Here is an 11758-nt window from a genome sequence, read left to right on the forward strand (position 1 = left end):
TTTTAGAAGCACAAAGGGCAGAGACGGGCTCTGACCTGGAGGCAGGACTGGGGGCGCTGCAGAGGGGCGCACAACCCAGGATGCTGCAGTTTATAGCAGCATGGACAGAAATGGAGACAGTGTGGCGGGGAGAGCTCACTGAAGAACAGACTATGGTCTCTGTGCTCTGAGGCAGAGGGTTGGAAACAGTCTCTTCTGCTCTGACTCACGGAAGAGACACGGAAAGCTACCAGGGAAAGCTGCCAGAGAACAAAAACCCCCAAAACTGATTCCCACTGAGCCCATCCCCCACCACAGGGGGGAAGGGCAACTCCACCCAAACACGGTTGCATGAGTAACAGCATGGCAGGCCCCTCCCCCAGAAGACAGGCTGGGAAAACAAGAGGCCAGCAACCCTAAGGTCCCAAAAAAACAGGTGCATCTTTCTTGGGTTCTGGTCAATAATTTGGACTCCATACATTCCCTCAACCACCCATCAACAGAATGACTAGGAGGAGGACCCCCCAAAATAGAAAAGACTCAGAGATTATGACTTATGCTGCAGATTTACAAATGGATGAGATATAACCAAGATGTCGGAGATGAATTTCAGGCTAGCAATTGTGAAGACAATAGCTAGAATGGAGAAATCAATTAATAGAAACATAGAGTCTCTAAGGGCAGAAATCAAAGCTGAATTGGCAGAACTTAAAAATGCTATCAATGAGATCCAATCCAATCTAGATAATCTAACAGCTAGGGTAAGTGAGGCAGAAGAACAAATTAGTGACCCAGAAGACCATTAAATAGATAAAAAGGGAAAAGAGGAGGCCAGGGAAAAACAACTCAGAATCCATGAAAATAGAATCAGAGAAATAAGTGACACCATGAAGCATTCCAATGTCAGAATAATTGGAATCCTGGAGTGGGTGGAGCGAGAGAGAGGACTAGAAGATGTATTTGAGCAAATTGTAGCTGAGAACTTCTCTAATCTGGGGAATGAAACAAACATTCATGTCCTAGAGGCAGAGAGGACCCCTCCCAAGATCAAGGAAAACAGGCCAACACCCCGGCATGTAATAGTAAAACTTGCAAATCTTGGAACCAAGGAAACCAAGGGCAGTTAGGGGGAAGACATTCGTTATGTACAGAGGGAGGAACATCAGAATAATGTCAGACCTATCCACAGAGACCTGGCAAGCCAGAAAGGCCTTGCAAGACATATCCAGGGTACTAAATGAGAAGAACATGCAGCCAAGAATACTTTATCCGGCAAGGCTGTCATTTAGAATGGATGGAGAGATGCAGAGCTTCCACAACCGGAAGAAACTGAAAGAATATGTGACCACTAAGCCGGCCCTGCAAGAAATATTAAGGGGGATTCTATAAAAGGAGAAACACCCCTAGAGTGATATACAACAGAAATTTACAGAGACAATCCATAAAAACAAGATCTTCACAGGCGACATGATGACAATAAATTCATATCTTTCAATAATCACTCTCAACGTGAATGGCCTAAATGTTCCCATAAAATGGTACAGGGTTGCAGATTGGATAAAAAGACAGGACCCATCCATATGCTGTCTACAAGAGACTCATTTTGAACTTAAAGATACATCCAGACTGAAAGTGAAGGGATGGAGATCCATCTTCCATGCCAGCAGACCTCAAAAGAAAGCTGGGGTAGCAATTCTTATATCAGATAAATTAGATTTTAAACTAAAGTCTGTAATTAGAGACACAGAAGGACACTATATCATTCTTAAATGGTCTATCCAACAAGATCTAACAATTGTAAATATCTACACCCCCAACATGGGAGCAGCCATCTACATAAGCCAACTGTTAAATAAAGAGTCATATTGATAACAATACATTAACTGTAGGAGACCTCAATACTCCACTCTCGGCAATGGACAGATCATCTAAGCAGAAAATCAACAAGGAAACAAGAGCTTTGAATGATACACTGGACCAGATGGACCTCATAGATATATACAGAACATTCCAGCTTAAAACAACAGAATAGTCATTCTTCTTAAGCACACATGGAACTTTCTCCAGAATAGACCACATACTGGGTCACAAATCAGGTCTCAACCGATACCAAAAGATTGAGATTATTCCCTGAATGTTCTCAGATCACAATGCTTTAAACTGGAACTCAATCACAAGAAAAAATTTGGCAGAAATTCAAACACTTGGAAGCTAAAGACCACTCTGCTCAAGAATGTTTGGGTCAACCAAGAAATCAAAGAAGAACTTAAACAATTCATGGAAACCAATGAGAATGAAAACACATCAGTCCAAAACGTATGGGATACTGCAAAGGCGTTCCTAAGGGGGAAATACATAGCCATCCAAGCCTCACTCAAAAAAATAGAAAAATCCCGAATTCACCAACTAACTCTACACCTTAAAGAACTAGGGAAAAAGCAACAAATGATGCCTAAGCCATGCATTAGAAGAGAAATAATTAAAATTAGAGCAGAGATCAATGAATTAGAAACCAGAAACACAGTAGATCAGATCAACGAAACTAGAAGCTGATTCTTTGAAAGAATTAATAAGATTGATAAACCACGTCTTTTTCGCAATGGGTTTGCCACCAGAATGCAGGTGTCATGAAAACCTCTGCTCAACCTAAACCAAAATGGGAAAGAAAAAACTCACATCAACATCATCGTCATTGGACACATAGAGTTGGGCAAGTCTACCACTACTGGTCATCTGATCTACAAATGTGGTGGGATCAACAAAAGAACTATCAAAAAATTTGAGAAGGAGGCTGCTGAGATGGGAAAAGGCTCCTTCAAGTATGCCTGGGTCTTGGATAAACTGAAAGCTGAACGTGAACATGGTATCACCATTGATATCTCCCCGTGGAAATTCGAGACTAGCAAGTATTACATGACCATCACTGATGCCCCAGGACACAGAGACTTTATCAAAAACATGATTACTGGCACATCTCAGGCTGACTGTGCTGTCCTGATTGTTGCTGCTGGTGTCGGTGAATTTGAAGCCGGTATCTCCAAGAATGGGCAGACCCGTGAGCATGCCCTTCTGGCTTACACACTGGGTGTAAAACAACTAATTGTTGGTGTTAACAAGATGGATTCCACTGAGCCACCCTACAGCCAGAAGAGATACGAGGAAGTCGTTAAGGAAGTCAGCACCTACATTAAGAAAATTGGCTACAACCCCAACACAGTAGCATCTGTGCCAATTTCTGGTTGGAATGGTGACAACATGCTGGAGCCAAGTGCTAACGTGCCTTGGTTCAAGGGATGGAAAGTCACCCGTAAAGATGGGAATGCCAGTGGAACCACACTGCTTGAAGTTCTGGGCTGCATTCTGCCACCAGCTCATCCAACTGATAAACCCTTGCATCTGCCGCTCCAGGACGTCTACAAAATTGTTGGTACTGGTACTGTCCCTGTGGGCTCAGTGGAGACTGGTGTTCTTAAACCTGGCATGGTGGTCACCTTTGCTCCAGTCAATGTTACAACTGAAGTAAAGTCTGTTGAAATGCACCATGAAGTTTTGAGTGAGGCTCTTCCTGGGGACAATGTGGGCTTCAATGTCAAGAACGTATCTGTCAAAGATGTTCATCGTGGCAGTGTGGCTGGTGACAGCAAAAAAAAAAAAAAAGATGACCCACCAATGGAAGCAGCTGCCTTCATGGCTCAGGTGATTATCCTGAACCATCCAGGCCAAATCAGTGCTGGATATGCACCTGTGCTGAATTGTCACACAGCTCACATTGCTTCAAGTTTGCTGAGCTGAAGGAGAAGATAGATCGTCCTTCTGGAAAAAAGCTGGAAGATGGCCCCAAGTTCTTGAAATCTGGTGATGCTGCCATTGTTGATATGGTCCCTGGCAAGCCTATGTGTGTTGAGAGCCTTTCTGACTATCCTCCTCTAGGCCGTTTTGCTGTTCGTGACATGAAACAGATGGTTGCTGTGGGTGTCATCAAAGCAGTGGACAAGAAGGCAGCTGGAGCTGGCAAGGTCACCAAGTCTGCCCAGAAAGCTCAGAAGGCTAAATGAATATTATCCCCAATACCTGCCACCCCAGTCTTAATCCGTGGTGGAAGAACAGTCTCAGAACTGTTTGTGTCAATTGGCCATTTAAGTTTAATAGTAAAAGACTGGTTAATGATAACAATGCATTGTAAAACCTTCAGAAGGAAAGGAGAATGTTTTGTGGACCATTTGTTTGTGTGTGTGCATATGTGACAGTTTTAAGTTATTAATTTTTAAAATCAGTACTTTTTAATGGAAATAACTTGACCAAAAATCTGTCACGGAATTTTGAGACCCATTACAACAAAAGTTTAATGAGAAAAAAAAGAAGATTGCTAAACCACCGGCCAGACTTATCCAAAAGAAAAGAGAAAGGACCCAAATTAATAAAATTATGAATGAAAGGGGAGCGATCACGACTAACACCAAAAATAGAAACAATTATTAGAAATTATTATCAACAACTATATGCCAATAAACTGAGCAATCTGGATGAAATGGAGGCCTTCCTGGAAACCTATAAACTGCCAAGACTGAAACAGGAAGAAATTGACAACCTGAATAGGCCAATAACAAGTAACGTGATTTAAGCAGTGATCAAAAACCTCCCAAAAAACAAGAGTCCAGGGCCTGATGGATTCCCTGGAGAATTCTACCAAACATTCAAAGAAGAAATAATACCTATTCTACTGAAGCTGTTTCAAAAAATAGGAACAGAAGGAAAACTTCCAGACTCATTCTATGAGGCCAGCATTACCTTAATCCCCAAACCAGGCAAAGACCCCATCAAAAAGGAGAATTTCAGACCAATATCCCTGATGAATATGGATTCCAAAATCCTAGCTAATAGGATCCAACAATACATTAAAAGGATCATCCACCACGACCAAGTGGGATTTATCCCTGGGATGCAAGGGTGGTTCAACATTCGCAAATCAATCAATGTATTAGAACACATTAATAAGAGGAGAGAGAAGAACCATATGGTCCTCTCAATTGATGCAGAAAAAGCATTTGACAAAATACAGCATCCTTTCCTGATTAAAACTCTTCAGAGTATAGGGATAGAGCAAACATTCCTCAAGTTCATAAAATCCATCTACGAAAAACCCACAGCGAATATCATCCTCAATGGGGAAAAGCTGAGAGCCTTTCCCTTTAGATCAGGAACACGTCAAGGATGCCCACTTTCACCACTATTGTTCAACATAGTACCAGAGGTCCTAGCAACAGCAATCAGACAACAAAAAGAAATAAAAGGTATTCAAATTGGCAAAAAAGAAGTCAAACTCTCTCTTCTCACAGATGACCTGATACTTTATGTACAAAACCCAAAAGACTCCACCCCAAAATTACTAGAACTCATACAGCAATTCAGTAATGTGGCAGGATACAAAATCAATGCACAGAAATCAGTTGCTTTCTTATACACTAACAATACAACTGTAGAAAGAGAAATTAGAGAAATTATTTCATTTACAGTAGCACCAAAAACCATAAGATACCTCGGAATAAACCTAACCAAAGAGGTAAAGGATCTATACTCTAGGAACTACAGAACATTCATGAAAGAAATTAAAGAAGACACAAAAAGATGGAAAAACATTCCATGCTCATGGATCGGAAGAATAAACATTGTTAAAATGAAAGGGGGGGATATCGGAGGGGGAGATGAACCATGAGAGACTATGGACTCTGAGAAACAAACTGAGTGTTTTAGAGGGGAGGGGGGTGGGGGGATGGGTTAGCCCAGTGGTGGGTATTAAAGAGAGCACATGAATGGAGCACTGGGTGTTATATGCAAACAATGAATCATGGAACACTACATCAAAAACTAATGATGTAATGTATGGTAACTAACATAACATAATAAAATTTTAAAAAGTGTAAAAAAAAGAAAAGAAAACCTCAGGAAGAAACTACTAACTACATCACTTCCCCCAGAAATTTCTAGTGTACATTATTAAAGGTTTTGAGAAGTCCTGGAATAAAGTAATGTTTCACTTTTGCCTTTTTGAAAGAAAAAATGTCTATGCTACCCAGAGCAATCTATACCTTCAATGCCATCCCGATCAAAATTCCAATGACATTTTTCAAAGTACTGGAACAAACAATCCTAAAATGTGTGTGGAATCAGAAAAGACCCCGAATCGCCAAGGAAATGTTGAAAAAGAAAAAGCTGGGGGCATCACATTGCCCGATTTCAAGCTATATTACAAAGCAGTGATCACCAAGACAGCATGGTACTGGAACAAAAACAGACATATAGACCAATGGAACAGAATAGAGAGCCCAGATATGGACCCTCAACTCTATGGTCAAATAATCTTTGACAAAGCAGGAAAAAACATGCAATGAGAAAAAGGCAGTCTCTTCAATAAATGGTGCTGGGAAAATTGGACAGCCACATGCAGAAGAATGAAACTCGACCATTTTCTAAACACCATACACAAAGATAAACTCAAAATGGGCACAAACAATGAATCATGGAACACTACATCAAAAACTAATGATGTAATGTATGGTGATTAACATAACAATAAAAAATTTTTTAAAAAAAGAACTCAAAATGGATGAAAGACTTCAATGTGAGAGAGGAATTCATCAAAATCCTAAAGGAGAACATAGGCAATAACCTCTTTGACATCGGCCACAGCAACTTCTTTCAAGATACATCTCCAAAAGCTAGTGAAACAAAAGCAAAAATGAACTTTTGGGACTTCATCAAGATAAAAAGCTTCTGTACAGCAAAGGAAACAGTCAACAAAACAAAGAGGCAACCCACAGAATGAGAGAAGATATTTGCAAATGACACTACAGATAAAGGGCTGGTATCCAAGATCTATAGAGAACTTCTCAAACTCAACACCCAAAAAACAAATAATCAAGTCAAAAAATGGGCAGAAGATATGAACAGACACTTCTCTGAAAAAGACATACAAATGGCTAACAGACACATGAAAAAATGTTCATCTTCATTAGCCATCGGGGAAATTCAAATCAAAACCACATTGAGATACCACCTTACACCAGTTAGAATGGCAAAAATGGACAGGGCAAGAAACAACAAATGTTGGAGAGGTTGTGGAGAAAGGGGAACCCTCTTACACTGTTGGTGGGAATGCAAGTTGGTACAGCCACTTTGGAAAACAGTGTGTAGTTTCCTCAAAAAATTAAAAATAGAGCTACCCTATGAAGCCAGCAATTGCACTACGGGGTATTTACCCCAAAGACACAGATGTAGTGAAAAGAAGGGCCGTATGCACCCCAATGTTCACAGCAGCAATGTCCGCAATAGTCAAACTGTGGAAAGAGCCGAGATGCCCTTCAACAGACGAATGGATAAAGAAGATGTGGTCCATATATACAGTGGAATATTACTCAGCCATCAGAAAGGATGAATACCCAACTTTTACATCAGCATGGATAGGACTGGAGGAGATTATGCTAAGTGAAATAAGTCAAGCAGAGAAAGTCAGTTATCATGTGGTTTCACTTATTTGTGGACCATAAGGAATAGCATGGAGGACATTAGGAGAAGGAAGGGAAAAATGAAGGGGGGCGGACATCAGAAGGGGAGACGAAACATGAGAGACTATGGGCTCCGAGAAACAAACTGAGGGTTTAGAGGGGCGATGGGTAGGGGGATGGGTTAGCCTGGTGATGGGTATTAAAGAGGGCACATTCTGCATGGAGCACTGGGTGTTATACACGAACAATGAATCGTGGAACACTACATCAAAAACTAATGATGTAATGTATGGTGACTAATATAACATAATAAAATAAAATTTAAAAAAAAGCCAACTCTCTACCTACTTCAAACTTCCACCTGAGCACTTGACCTTAGGCAAAGGAAAAACATTCAGCCCCCTAACTGATCACTCTCCAATTCATGACAACACTACTGCCCCCAAATCCTGCTAGATTGCTCTAATTCCTTACCTCCCCAGTCTGATCTCCTAGATAACTATTTTATATCATCGCCTCTCACCACATCCTCCACCACTTCCTTTCTCAGCTCACTCTCAGATGAGAAAATAGTGACAAACAGCAGAGAGCGTCACCAGCTTCCCACCACCATATTTCCCAATCCACCTCGGGCTGTGTCCATATACTCTTTCCTGTTACTAAGGGTGACTACCTATGCTCTGAAGGGCAATTCCTACTAGTGTTCTGGATTCCATCCTTTCACACTTACCCAAGAACATCTCTCCTATAATTTGTCCAGTTACCCTCCCAAGTTGTTGATCTTTCCCTTTCTCCTGGACCATTCTCCACAATATATAAATATGGCATAATATTCCTGTTTTTTGAAAACCCTCCCTGACCACACATTCCCTTCAGCAAATGCTTTTATATATCAGAGCAGCACAATCTAATTCATGAGTTTAAAAGATCATTCTGGAGAATAGATTATAGGTGAGCAAATGAAAGTAAGGACACTAATTAAAAGGCTATTTCAGGAGAACAGTTCCAGCAGTAGCAAACTAGATAATACTGACCGATCTTAAATTGGACCCTTGGATGCTGGAAGACTGTGACAGAATAGGGCAAACTAAAGAGACCTCACAGTTAAATGCAATTTGTAAATTTGGATTGGCTGTTTAATCAGGAAAAATATAACTATAAAGAGTGGAGTGTGGTTCAAAATATGCAAATCAGTTAATGTGACACATCACATTAAAACAAAATGAAGGATAAAAGTCATGTAATCATCTCAATAGATGCAGAAAAAGCATTTGACTAAATTCAACACACTTTCATGATTTAAACTCTCGACAAACTAGGTACAGAAGGTATTTATCTTAACATAATGAAGGCTATATATGACAAGCCCATAACTGACATCACTCAATGGCGAAAAGCTGAAAACTTTTCCTTTAAGACCAGGAACGAGGCAAGGATGTCCACTCTTGCCACTTACATTCAACATTGTACTGGAAGTCCTAGCCAGAGCAATTAGGCAACAAGAAGAAATAAAAAGCATCCAAACTGGAAAGTAAGAAGTAAAATTACCTGTTTGCAAATGACATGATCTTACATATAAAAAACCTTAAAGACTCCAAAAACACAAAAACAAAAACCCTGCTAGAACTAATAAACAAAACTACAATGATTAAAACAAGATAGTACTGGCATCAAGACAGACATAGACCAATAGAACAGAACTGTGAGCCCAGAAATTAATTTTCAACAAGGCTTCCAAGAACACATGATGGGGAAAGGATAGTCTCTTCAAGAAATGATGCTGGGAAAATTGTATATCCACTTGCAAAGGAGTGAAATCAGAACCTTATCTCACACCACACACAGAAAATCAACTTAAAATGGGTTAAAGATTTAAACATAAAACCAAAAATATAAAACTCCTAAAAGATAAAATAGGGAAAAAGCCTCTTGCCAGTGGTCTTGGCAATGATCTCTTGGATATAACACCAAAGATACAGACGTAAAAACAAAAACAGACAAGTGGGACTTCATCAAACTAAAAACCTTCTTCACAGCAAAGAAAATAATTAACAGAATGAAAAGACAACCTACAGAATGGGAAAAATATTTGCAAACCATACACACAATAAGAGGTTAATATCCAAAATATGTAAGAGACTTCTACAACTTAATAGCAAAAAAAAAAAAAAATAGATTAAAAAATGGGCTAAGTTCTTGAATGGACATTTCTCCTAAAAAGACTTACAAATGGCCAATAGATATATAAAAAGGTGCTCAACATCACTAATCATCAGGGAAATGCAAATGAAGACCACAATGAAATATCACCTGTTAGGATGGCTATTATCAAAAACACAATAAGGGCGCCTGGGTGGCTCAGTCGTTAAGAACCTGCCTTCGGCTGAGGTCATAATCCAGGGTCCTGGGATCGAGCCCCGCATCGGGCTCCCTGCTCCATGGGAAGCCTGCTTCTCCCTCTCCCACTCCCCCTGCTTGTGTTCCCTCTCTCACTGTGTCTCTCTCTGTCAAATAAATAAATAAAATCTTTAAAAAGAAAAAAAAGAAGAGCGTAGAATGGTGGTTGCTGACTGGGGGCAGAAGAAAATAGGGAGTCGTTCAACGTATATAAAATTTCAGTTCGGGGCTCCTGGGAGGTTCAGTTGGTTAAGCGTCTGCCTTCGGCTCAGGTCATGATCTCAGGATCCTGGGATCGAGTCCCACATTGGGCTTTCTGCTCAGCAGGGAGCCTGCTTCTCCCTCTGACTGCTGCTCCGCCAGCTTGTGCTCTCTCTCTCTCTCTCTCAAGTAAATAAATAATCTTTAAAAATAAATAAATAAATAAATTTTCAGTTATGCAAGATGAATAAGTTCTAGCAATCTGCTGTCCAACACAGTGCATATAGTTAAAATACATATTGTGCACATAAAAATTTGTTAAAAGGGTAGATCTCACATCAAGTATTCTTACCAAAAACAAACAAAAAGGCATGAGGAAACTTATTGAAGGTGATGGGTATGTTTATTATCTTAATTGTGGTGATGGTTTCACAAGTGTATGGAATGTGTCCAAACTCCAAACTCATCAAATTACATTCATTAAATATATGCAGGGTTTTTCTGTGTATCAGTTATACCTTAAAAAAAGAATGGTGTGCCAATAAACTAGCCATGGGATAGAGAGGACCCCAGACTTAGCGTAATTGCCAATTTCCATGGTATAAATTCCCACCCTGACCAATGAATGTCCAGCTACTGTGATATCACTGAACTTGGAGTTGGAAGAGATGCACACCTTCTCACTGTACAAGCCAGTTCTGGTATGCCACTAGATAAGAACGCTTTGGAGACAACTGAAGAAATTTGAAAGTAGACTGGGTATGTTGGCTGATATTATTAAATTTATATAGATTTTCTTAGATGTCGTAATAGTAATGGGAATGTGTGGATGAGCACCTCTATTCTTGTGAGATATATGCTGGAATATCCTGATGGCATCCCTGGGGTTTAAAGACTACAGTCAGGGCACCTGGGTGGCTCAGTGTGTTAAGCATCTGCCTTCAGCTCAGGTCATGATCCCAGGGTCCTGGGATCGAGTACTGTGTCAGGCTCCCTGCTGTGCAGGGAGTCTGCTTCTCCCTCTGCCCCTCCTCCCATTCATTCTTTCAATCTCTCTCTCTCTCAAATAAAAAAATAAGATCTTCAAAAAAACATAATAAAGACTACTCAGATGGGTGTGTGTATGTGCACGTGTGTGTGTGTGTGTGTGTATTAAGAGAAGAAGAAAATGTACCAAGAGATTGATGGCTGAAGATATGGGTGAGGGATACATTGTTGTTCGTTAACAAAACTGTTCTTTCAACTTTTCTGAGAGTTTAATATTTTTCAAAAGAAAAAGTTAATTTGTTACCAACTGAAGATTTCATATAAAAATCTGGATTTTCATTTTCTATTGAAGAGTCTAAAATTGCAATTTTGGGCTCATGTTCTCAAATAGTACCATTTACCTGAAGCTAACAGACTGGAGATGTGCTTTCCAGTCGATCTTAACCTGGCCCTCTCCTCCTTTGAGTTACCCTCCTGACCCCTGTGCATTTGTGCTCCTGGTCCAGAAACCATTCAATGAACTTAAGATGGCCAGCTTCCAAAACTTGATGGAGAAGAAAAAAAGATGGTGCCTATTTAGTATTCTATTGTTGCTTCTGTAATTATTCTTCTGTATGGTTTCCTAGGCTAATATTTAAAACTAATTTTATGCTTTCTCCAACTCGTTTTACCAGCTCCCTCTGCTGACCCTT

At 40.1% G+C, this 11758-nt stretch overlaps 1 pseudogene; it reads left to right on the forward strand.

Annotated features, from left to right (window-relative positions):
• Positions 1-2610: 2610 nt before the first annotated feature.
• LOC112828826 (elongation factor 1-alpha 1 pseudogene) lies at positions 2611-4190 on the forward strand (annotated as a pseudogene).
• The last annotated feature ends 7568 nt before the right edge of the window (positions 4191-11758 follow it).

This window comes from Callorhinus ursinus, unplaced genomic scaffold (assembly GCF_003265705.2).
Source record: "Callorhinus ursinus isolate GAN/ISIS: 27379988/994484 unplaced genomic scaffold, GSC_fseal_2.0 scaffold13, whole genome shotgun sequence".
Lineage (NCBI taxonomy): Eukaryota > Metazoa > Chordata > Mammalia > Carnivora > Otariidae > Callorhinus > Callorhinus ursinus.